The sequence below is a fragment of the Mauremys reevesii genome, linkage group 18 (genome assembly GCF_016161935.1).
Source record: "Mauremys reevesii isolate NIE-2019 linkage group 18, ASM1616193v1, whole genome shotgun sequence".
Lineage (NCBI taxonomy): Eukaryota > Metazoa > Chordata > Testudines > Geoemydidae > Mauremys > Mauremys reevesii.
This window is the reverse complement of record NC_052640.1, coordinates 33,525,018-33,535,041: the sequence shown is the minus strand read 5'-3', so window position 1 is coordinate 33,535,041 and position 10,024 is coordinate 33,525,018. Positions and strand designations below refer to the sequence as shown.

Below are 10,024 nucleotides of genomic sequence, written 5' to 3'. Positions count from 1 at the left end.
TGGAGACAGTAAAAAGCAACAAATACATTTTGTTTATACATAAGCTTTTCTGCTATCTTACTAGAAAAAGCAAGACTGCACATTGCAAGGTCGTAATACTTTCACACAGTTCACTCTGTCTTACATTATCTTGCTTCTACAAATCTCACGTCATAAGGGTCACAGTATGGCCTGACTCTTGCTAACTGACTAACATGCATTAAAATCCCCTTCAAATCCTTATTAATTCTTTCCTTGCTTCCACAGACTTGTCTTAGGTCACAAAGCCAGTCAATGGCTGAATTGGGAATAGGACCCCCAGAGCCCTGATTTTCAAATTAACCATCGGATTTTGAATGTCATACATTGAATGACATCAATAAAGTGCTCTTAGATGAGCTCCAGTCCAACAAGTGTGCACAGTAATTATTCAGCCAGTATTTGAGGAGAACTGCAATGTTAGAGAGAATCATGAACTGCTCAGAGACCACTAATGCAGAGAATCAGCAAAATTTGTCAAACATATAACAGGTTATGACTTATTTACTTGGTCTTAAAGAGAACAACAAGGACCTGAGTCTCCTCCCTGTCAATAACCCCCTGCTCAGACAATCAGGATAGAGACTGAGGATGGGAGGCTGAGGGGTCTCACCAGAGAGCTAAAAGGATGGCCCAGGTCACTGGCGGGGATCACTGCCCCAGCACTACTGCAGCTCCACAGTTTGGGGTGGACCTCCCACAGTGAGAGCTGCCGAGCACTCCCCCGCAACACACACACACACACACACACACACACACACACACACACACACACACCTCCTGGTGTTGGGAGGAACAGGAGAAAGGACAAAAGAAGCAAGAGAGGAAGAGAAAGGAGGAAGGGATGGATGGAGGAAAAGTTGAAACTAAAAGGACAAACCCTAATGTCCCCAGTGATTCTAAGGGACAAAATCCCAGGTGTGGAATAAAATTCTGCCTCCTTAAGATCATGCTTTCCATGAATTCAACTGTCACCAGAATGATCGGACCGAACAGTTTCAAACCTCGAGGAGGCTCTAACCCTCTAAACAGGGACATCTGTTTTCTAGTAAAATCACTAAAAGGGAAGGAGAAAACTCAAAAGAGGTTCCTCCTGGCGCTCAGGTACGTGAACCCCAATATTCCCCCAGTCCTCAAAGAGAGACCTGGAGAGGGAGACTTGCTGAAGCAAAGCCACAGGGTCTCTGAGGTTTCCCTGGCCCCTCGCCCCTGTCCTGCCTGGCTGATGTCAGCATCACTCTGTGAGGTCACCACCTCCTCACCACCTTTGGCCAATAGTCTGAGCCCCTGCAAAAGGCCTTTGTGATGTCACTGCCACACCCCTCCCTTGCTGGGCTAATGTCCTGCCCCTGGCCAGGCACTTTGGAGGTTTGAGCTACTCCCTGTGGATCACCCCACTCAAGGAGCATTCGTTCTAGGAAGCAAGCCGGATAGACAGGAAAACATCAGATGCTGCTCCCGTGCAGATGCTGCCGTGGCCCCTCCCCGAGGCCCTGCCCTGCTCACGCCGGCCCCCTCCCTCCCCCGCCCTCACTCACTGTCACCAGGCCGGGGGGGGGGGCAGGCTCTGGGCTGGATTAACATGGGGGCAAATAAAATCAGGACATGTCCCTATGGGGAGGGGGTTTCAGTTGTTGCTAAAGGTGGGGGAAGCCCTCAGTCTCTGTCTGATTGTGTGTGTCTCTCTCTCTCCTCAGGATATTGGCGTTGAGTTTCCTGGGTGAGACGCTGCTGATTCAGAAAAGGATTAGACATTTATATGGACCATATCATCCAAACTTCGCTGGTATACAAAATGTAGAAGGGATATAAATCCTTATGCTTCAGGATATAAGCCTACCACCAACTGATAGGGGTCAGGAAGAAACTTCTCCTATGGGCAGGTTAATCCATAATTGTTTGATATTGTGTTTCTCAGACTTTCCTCTGAGGCAGCTGGGCCTGTGACTTGCCCTGAAAAATAGATCATTGGTGGGCCTTTATATTATGGGGCTGATCATTTTTTGTTTTATGGTAGTGTTTAGATGTGCCAACCAAAATTCAGGGTCCCATTACAAAAACATAGTAAGAGATTGTCCTGTGCCTCAAATACAATCTAAACAAATAGACAAGATAGGCAAACAGTAGGATAAAGTATTATTAACCTCCATTTATAGATGGGGAACTGAGGCAGAGATGAAGGACCAGATTTTCAAAGATATTTAGGTGCTTAAGATGCAAACAGATGCTTAAAGGTGTTTTTGAAAATTGCACCAGCAGATTAGGTGCATAACACCCACTGATTTCAATAGGAGTTAGGCGCCAAACCTAACTTAAGCACGACTGGTCTATTTCCCATTCCAATTTTCACCAAAACCAATACGGTTCTGCTCACTGATGCCTAGAATATTCCTGGAATTTTGGAATTGCTTGGATGTGGTGTTCACAAGTTCATGTTACAAGCAGAGAAATGCTATCAAGTAGAGTGAAGAACTCACATTACTCAGTAAACAAGTTTTCAAATGTTTTCCTCATACAGATCACTTCTTCAGATAAAGAATATTTCTTCTCCCAACCCGCCCTGCCTCACACCTACAGTACCCCACAGCAAGAAGAGAGCTTAGTGACATGAAAAGGTAATTTTAGGACAGGATTAAGGGCATGGGTGCAAACCAAGTGGTTTAAAAGTGGTGGGTGCAGTCAGTCATTACATGATGATGTACACAGTCTGTGACATCACACTCCATTGCCAATGAAACAATAGTGACATCTCGTGCAGAGAAGTGTAAACAAGAAGCAGGCAGCATTATCTTCTGCAGATATAAACAACTTCTTTGTCTGAGTGATTGGCTGAATAAGATATTATATTACGCCCATAACATCACAGGCCATAGGTGGTCAAAACACCTGACTTTATGGTCACCGCTGTGGTGATGGCACTTCCATATCACTGCTACCTGATGGCCATAGATGGTCAGACCTTTTGGGATTTTTCCTTATATGCATATTCAGAGCCACAAGTAACAGGTGACCCATCTCAGGCGAGTAATAAAGAGATTGTGTGACACACCAGCCAGCCTCTGCCTATAAAAAGGCTGGAGCTGCCAGCAGGGCCAGCTTTAGGCCAATTCAACCAATTCCCCTGAATCGGGCCCCGCCCCTAGAGGGCCCTGTGCCCAAGCCCCAGTACAGTGTACTGGCAAGAGCCGGTGCGCTGTACCGGGGTGGTCCGGCTGTAGGGATATTAAAGAAGGTTTATATTAAACATGGTTTATAAAAGAAATGATTTATTAATTTATTGTTAATTAATACTTTATAACTTAAGGTTTATGTTAGAAGTAAATTTGTGATTCCCAACATTTAGCCTCTAACCTGCAAGCCACCAGCTGTATCTGTGTGAAGCCTGCTCAAAGAGATACTTGGTATAAAACTTGTTAAGCTCAAAGAAATACTTTGTATAAAACTTGTTAAACATTAATTATCTCTAAGTAAGCCAAAACAGTAGCTGTTATAGTGTATAAATAGAGATCCCCACCCTCTGTAAGTTTTCATCTCACTTTATCTTTGCTTGTTAAAAGACAGGGAGGGTCACATAAATTGGTAACACCCTAAAGGTAAAAAGACAGTGAACTAGATGTAATTAAGATAGAGAATGTATGTGAATGCATGCCTAGTTTAAACAATGAATGAATGGTTAGGAGTTACCAGACTGAAGAATTCAGTGTCGTATGAAGAATGAGTCAAGTGGGATCAACCAGATGACCCCCAGTACCTCAAAGGAAGGAAAAACAAGCATCTGACAGAATGGAGCCAGCCACCTGCTGATTGATTTAGCAACAGCAAAATGAAGCAACTCTCATGGACTGACATAGGAATAAATTCCTATCAAACTGGACTCTAAAGACTGAGGACTTTGAGGGCTTGGCTACACTTACAAATGTGCAGCGCTGCAGCAGGGTGTGAAAACACACCCTCTCCAGCGCTGCAAATTGCGGCGCTGCAAAGCGCCAGTGTGGTCAAAGCCCCAGCGCTGGGAGCGCGGCTCCCAGCGCTGTCCGTTATTCCCCACAGGGAGGTGGAGTACGGACAGCGCAGGGAGAGCTTTCTCCCAGCGCTGGTGCTTTGACTACACTTAGCGCTTCAAAGCGTTGCCACAGCAGCGCTACCGCGGCAGCGCTTTGAAGTGCTAAGTGTAGCCACAGCCTGAGTCTATGGTTCTGCTGCCAGCCTCCAGGAGCATCAAATGCATCTGACACAGACTTGGCTCCATCCTCATGACCAAGATACCTGGCCAGTAACTTGGCATGAGCAATGTCTAGGCTGGTAACTATAACATCTGTACAGAACCTGAATGAATGATTGTGTGAATGAATATATGTGTGTGTGTGTATAAGGAATAAGTAGTGATAGAAATAAGTAGTAAAACAACGTTGTTTACTGTTGTCTTTTGTTTTGTTATGGTATTTACAATAAATGTGGCATCTTTGCCTTATCCCTCTTAGTTAGATCCTGTTGGTTTTTATTATATTGGTATAACATGGCTTCCCCCGGGCGGGGGGTATTTAAAGGGCCTGGGGAGCTCTGGGGAAGTGGTGCAGCTTTGGCGGCTATTTAAAGGGCTGGGGCGGTAGAAGCAGGGAGCCCTGGGCCCTTTAAATAGCCCCTGAGCCCGGCTGCTGCTGCTACCCTGGTGGGGAGGGAGGAAGAGGGGGCAACCACCGTACAGGGTGGGCTGCACCCCCTGTCCGCAGCCAGCCCCTGTCTGCACCAGCCCTGCCTGACCGGCCCGTCTCCAGCCAGCCCCGCATTCCCTGCCCTGTCTCCAGCCCCGGTCTCCAGCCAGCCCCGCACTCCCTGCCCTCAGCCAGCCTATCTCCTGCCCGCCCCTGCCGCACACCCTGTCCTGCCCGCACCAGCCCTGCACCCGTTGCCCTGCCTGCAGCCAGACCCTACCTCCAGTCAGCCCCTGCCCTGCCTCCAGCCAGCCCCATGTCCACTGATGCCCTGCAGTTCCCAGGGCAGTAACCCTGCACACCTGCTTCAGTGAGGGGAGCAGGGAGCAGCTGGGACCCACATATGTGGGTGACCAGACGGCAAGTGTGAAAAATCAGGACAGGGCGTGGGGCGTAATAGGAACCTATATAAGAAAAAGCCCCAAATATTGGGACTGTCCCTATAAAATGGGGACATCTGGTCACCTTAGCTGGAACATTTTTACAGTTCTTGGTAATAGCAACACATTAGTTACAAAAATTACCATTAGCGATAACAACAAATTCATTGCAAGGGTCCACCTACAATCATTTTTGTCATCATGCCACACCTTTGGCTCAATACCATTGGGGTTTGCGCCTTTTAGGGTTAACCCGTGCATAGGCGGCAGGTTATATACACCTGCGGTGCCCGGGCTCCAGGAATATTCAGGGGCCGGGTGCCCTGCTCCAGCAATATTTGGAGCTGGGTCTCTCCCCCGGCCCTGCCTGGATAGGGCCCCGGCCCTTACCCTGAGCCTCTCCAAAGCCCCAAACCCTCCGCCCCAGCCAGAGCCCTCATCCCCCTGCACCCTAATCCTCAACCCCAGCCAAAGCCCTCATCCCCCCACACCCTAATCCTCAGCCCGAGCCGGAGCCCTCATCCCCCTGCACCCTAATCCTCAGCCCGAGCCGGAGCCCTCATCCCCCTGCACCCTAATCCTCAACCCCAGCCAAAGCCATCATCCCCACACTAATCCTGAGCCCCAACCTCATCCCCTGCACCCTAATCCTCAGCCCCATCCCTGAGCGCCCTGCAGCATGAACTCCTCATCCTCAGCCCCAAACCTCATCCCCCTGCACCCTAATCCTCTGAAGCAGTCCTGAGCCCCCCCACATCATGAATCCCTCATCCTCCGCTCCACAGCCAGCACCCCAGGACTCCCTCCTATCCCCAAACTCCCTTCCCAGAAGGTGCACCCCCTTCCACACACCTTCCCAACCCCAAACTCCGTCCCAAAGCCTGCACCCTTCACCCCTCCTGCACACCCACCCCTGCCCCAGCCCAGAGCCTGCACCCAGCACCCAAACTCCATCCCAAAGCCTGCACCCTGGACCCTAATCCCCAGCCCAGGATCTGCACCCCAGACCTCCCGCCGAGACCCCTCTCAGAGCCTTAGGCAGGTGGGGGCAGAGTTGGGGCGGGTTCTGAGCACCACCAAAATTTCTACAGACTTGCCACCCATGAACCTGTGGCTTCCCTTTGCAAACTTCCTCCTTGTTCTGAAGGATCAAACCCTGATTTTTCTTGCTTAACAGAATTTACTGGCTGATGGGGTGGGCTCTCTTTGCTAACAGCCATTAGCAAGTCTTCTCCTGCCAGCCAAGTAATTTGCATCAACACAGAAGCACAGACTGCTCACTTAAAGAATCAGAATGGAGACATTCCTGTTCCAACACCATTGTCTTCCCAACCAGCTGGCCAAACACAGCCACTTGCTTATAGAGCTGCTCAACTTTCTTAACAGCCCTTACTCCATCTGAGACCTTTTCAAAGCTATCCACACGGGCTCTTTCAAAGGAAAGTGGGTGGATTTTTACATATCTTCCTAACCAGTCTGTAAAGGGTTAAGTCAGTCTGTGAGTTAATTAACTCTTTCTGGCCCTGTCGCCTTCAATGAGAGATTATATTACACCCATAACGTCACAGGCCATATATGGTCAAAACAGCCGTGGCCAGGCTGGGACCGGGCTGGGCCTGGGGTACTCAGCTGGGGCCAGGCAGGGGCGGATGAAGCCAGGCCGAAGGAGCCGCTCAGTCGGGAACGGACTGGAGGAGCCACTCGTCTGGGCTGGGCTGGGCCTTGCCATGCCTCCCTGGAGCCCTCCTCACACTCCTTTCCCTGGTCCAGCCTTTGTTCCAGCTCAGGTGGTAGCTAGTGGATTTCTCACGATGGCTGCCCCATTTGTTCCCTTCCACTCAGATACAGATACAAAAGTGATACATTTATACAAATAGGATGACCACACTCAGTAGATTATAAGCCTTGTAATGATACCTTACAAGAGACCTTTTGCATGAAGCATGCTGCAGTTACATTATATTCACACTCATTAGCATATTTTTATAATCTCCTATAGAATGGAACATGACAACAGCAAAGACGACGACAGCGGAGACACCTCTGAAGAAATGCCCTAGAGCCCTTGGGCCGTCACGCTTCAGGAATGTGCGTGAGGTGCTAGGAGACCTGGAGATGGGGGGTGTCCTGCTGGCCGTAGGTGAGTGTTGTGAACCCCCAGTTGCTAGGCTGAATTTATCCATTCCCTGGCAATAAAACATTGTCTTGTTTTCACAGCCACTTTCGGTCTCCTGGCTTCTACCCTCTACCCTACTGGCAGGGCATTGTGCAGCACCCTTTCCAGCCCACCTGGGTGGAGGAGATTGAGGAAGAGAGCATCTGCCATCCAGCTCCATCTCATCTAGAGCAAGTGAGTGGAGGTCTCCAGAGCCATCGCCAGTGGGGTGGGAATGGCCCAGCAATAGGGCTCCCAGCCTTTCCCTTGCAGGAGATTGTTCCCAACGTCGAGAGTCTTTCGGGAGGGCAGAACCTGCCAGGTGCTGAACACCCACAATGGCAAGCAGTGAAATCAGTGGGAACTGAGGGCGACTCCTCCCTCCTGGGATTGGCACCGTGTGAACGAACTTTCATTTAGGACTATCCGGATTCCGCTCTTTCTCTGGCCTGGGAGGGAGCGGGGTCTACTGGGGGGGAGGGAGCGGTTTGTCCAAACTAACGGAGAGCCCCATTGCTCTGAAAGAATGAGACTCTCCCAGTTTCACAGGGCCCTATTGGGTGAGGGAGAACATTGGGAGCAGCCTGTGCTGTGAGCTGCTGCCAGTGCGTGTGGACGGCAGCCCCCCCTGCCCTGGGGTGGGGTGTGTGGGGAGGAGGAATTGCCTCAGCAGAGGGGACGTAGGCAGGGGAGCAGGCAGGCCCATTAATGAGAGCTGCCTTGAGCCCAGACTCATGGCTGCTCCCCACTCAGTTCCAGGATGGTGCGGTGGAAGCGGATGCTGAGGAGGAAGGCTGGGCAGGTGGCTCTGGAGCCAGTAGGGAGCAGTGTCCGTCTTGCCCAGGAGGAGAGTGGCCCCTCTGTCCCCGCGGGCGAGGAAGAGGCCAGTGGGCAGGCAAAGTGGAGAAGCTCCCTGACCTTCTGGAGGAAGAGGAAAAGACCAGCTCCCTTAGCAGGCCCTGAGGCACCTTCTGGTCCCAAATGGAGGTGGCCCCGGGTGATGCTATGTAGGAGGGACCCAGGCGAGGGCAGGAGCCGGGCAAGGTGGCTCTGCGGCTTCCTTTCCAGGAAGCAGAGGAGCCAGGAGCCCAGCCCCAGGGCCCAGCAGGAGCTATCCACCAGCCTGGCCACCGAGGAGCCCCCAGCCAGCCGAGCAGGAGCTGGGCGGCTCCGGCATGGGGACCGGCAGCTCTGCCTACTCCTGAGGGGCCAGCACCTCCTCTGTGGGGTCTGACAGCCCTGAGGCTGAAGGCTCCCTCTGTGCAGGTGAGGGGAGACCCAGGGGACAGGGGGAAGGATGGGGGCAGTAGGGGACTAATAACACCCTGTGCCCATTGGGTCACCAAGACGCCAGGACTGAGACATGGAAGCCCCACTAACACCAGTGGGGGTGGCACAGCAGCACCCTGTAGCAGGGGATGCTGGGCAGAGTCCGGGGAGCTCCAGCCTCCCCTGATGATGTTGGGGGGGGGGCCTGACGGCCATGGGGCCCTGAGGCTGATGGCCCTGAGGGTGTCTCTGGGAGGGGCAGGGTGCGGCCCTCTGTGCCATGGGGCTCCTTGTTGAGGATGGGGGACATTGAGCCATTTCTCTACACTGCATCCCCCAGTGGCAGCAGGGATTGTCCTTTCTCCTGCTCTCCCTGGTGCAGAGACCCCCAGTGCCCAGCAGCAGTGGGCTGAGGAGGAGGAAGAAGAGAAGGAGGAGGAGGAGGTGTCCCCTGAACAAGACACCATCAGGGTCATCCAGGAGCACCTCCAGGGCAGAGCTGAGGTACAAAAATCTTACAGCTGCGCTGCCCTGAGTCTGCCCTGCCCCTTCTTCCATCCCCACCCACACAGGGGGGTCTTGTCCCAGAGAATCCATCACCCCCAATGGGGGGAACTGCTCCCTTGTTACCTGGCACCCCAAAGTGGGGGCATTTGTCTCACGCAGGCCAAGGTGTCTGCTCCCCACAGACACTGTCCCAGTTACAACCCCAGTCTGTGCAGGGTGACACTGGTTTCGGGAAGCGGGGCGGCTTTCCCTGTCCAACTCCATGGGGTTCCTGAGCCATGGAGCTGGTGTAGGTGGGTTGGGGAGGTCCCTACCTAACTGTCTCTCTCTCTCCCCCCACCCCACTCCTAGTTGATGGCCAAACAGCTCCGCTTCCTCCGTAGTGTCCCACGTCTGTGCTTCTTGGCACAGCAGCAGGGGCTGAACACTCTGGAGCCCCACATCTCCAAAGCGGCCCTCGTGGAGAGCATTGCGGTGAGTGGGACCCCGTGTCTGGCCCCTGGGGCGAGGGACCCAGAAACGAGAGAAAGAGTTGGTGGGGCCAGAGGGGGAAGCAGAGGACAGTGGTTCCTGTGGCTGAGGGCTGGGGAGCAGGGAAGGGAGAGCTTCTGACACCAATCGGGAGCTGGCAGTGGGGGAATTGTAAGGCCGGAGGGGAGGGGAGGGGGAAGGAAGTTTGATGGATGGGAGGAATGGGGGGCCCAGCTGGTTGGGGTTGGGAGTGACACTGGCTGTTTCTGCAGAGCACTTTGGCCTCCTCCCTGGAAAGTGCCTGTGGGTCTGCGGGGCCTGAGTCTCACATGCAAATTTATCTTCTTGGGGTCTCTCAGGAGCTGATTGAAAATCTGCCCATGGTGCCAGAGCCAACCTCCATCATCTCCAGCTCCATGGCTGCAGTTTGCAGCCTCAGGTACCAGGACCGTCCCATCCAGCTGCCTTAACCCTGGTGCTGATCGGGTCTGGAGCTGGGAGTCCCAGATCTT

General features: G+C 52.6%; 1 long non-coding RNA gene across 1 annotated transcript; it reads left to right on the top strand.

Annotated features, from left to right (window-relative positions):
* Window positions 1-2,582: 2,582 nt before the first annotated feature.
* LOC120386004 lies at window positions 2,583-7,387 on the top strand. Its single transcript, XR_005589480.1, has 3 exons — window positions 2,583-2,633; window positions 7,110-7,250; window positions 7,328-7,387. It is a non-coding gene; the product is annotated as an uncharacterized LOC120386004 (long non-coding RNA).
* The last annotated feature ends 2,637 nt before the right edge of the window (window positions 7,388-10,024 follow it).